The following is a 1,210-nucleotide window of genomic DNA, read 5'->3' on the forward strand; positions in this document are numbered from 1 at the left end:
ATTGTGTGTGTGTGTGTGTGTGTGTGTGTGTGTGCCTACAAGAGAAAAACAGAATGAATGATGGGGTGGAAAAAAGGGACGGAGTATTTATTTTTCTTTTAATGAAAGAGCAAAAAATCGCAAGTTTATCCTTGGAAAGATATCTATAAAATTCTAGCAACATTTGTAAAGCGCAATAATGTGTTGGTTGTTACAAATAGGCATGCACAAAAACTAATAGCTGAAAACCATTACTAAGATTGTACCGACCGACCGCACAATTTGCTTGAAACAGTAGAAGAACAAAGATGTAAAGATGCTTTCAACCTTTCAGAATATGTATAGGATTGGATAGAGCTTAGTCTTGTAAAGAAACCTATAAAAATGCTAGCACCTTTGATAAAACACATTAATGTGTTGGTCGTTACAACCAGGCGTGCACACATTCTAATAGATTATTATAATTACTGAAAATGTAACAACCAACAGAAGAAGGTGCTTCCAGTCTTTCAGTACACATCTCTGCTTAGGGGAAGGGGGGGGGGGCTACACCTGAAGGATGTCTCGCTTATTACTAGACCGAATTTTACCAAATTTCACACACATAACAAGCATAGTAAGGAGTCTTTAAATCCGCAATCAATTTTTTTTTTTAAGTTTCGTTTCCATGGATACGGCGGCCACATTGGATATTGTTGACATGTCTTACGTAATGAATACCGCACTTATCGCTCATGGAAATTGGATGTGTTTTTGCGTGCGTGTTTACAAACATTAGACCTAAAAATTAGTCCGTTGTTTTTTCCTAAACGAATTAAAAGAAATTTTATTAATTATTTCTTGAGGTAGCATTCAAGTTTTCAAAAAATCCGTAAAAATCCACACTCCAGAAACCACCAACAAAAATCTATTCCTTATATCAGAAATTCAAAAAACGAAGTTTTAGTATTATATCTTTTCTTCATTCTGTGAAAATTTCATGAAGATTGGATAAAAAATGGTGGAGTTATTTTTAAAAAGTATAGAGAAAAATCGCGTTTTGAGAAAACGGCCGATAAAGGAAAATAAAATACTGACTTTATGAGGAAATGGAGGTGACACACATGCCCGGTATGGGAAAAAATACGGCTTTTGGGGGTTCTTATGTGATGAAATAGTTGTAGAAAAGGCTGTGGACGCTAAAAATGATTACAACTCAAATTCCATAATTTTGAGCCGAATTTTGACTTTG

This window comes from Aplysia californica, unplaced genomic scaffold, assembly GCF_000002075.1.
Source record: "Aplysia californica isolate F4 #8 unplaced genomic scaffold, AplCal3.0 scaffold00135, whole genome shotgun sequence".
Taxonomy (NCBI): Eukaryota; Metazoa; Mollusca; class Gastropoda; order Aplysiida; family Aplysiidae; genus Aplysia; species Aplysia californica.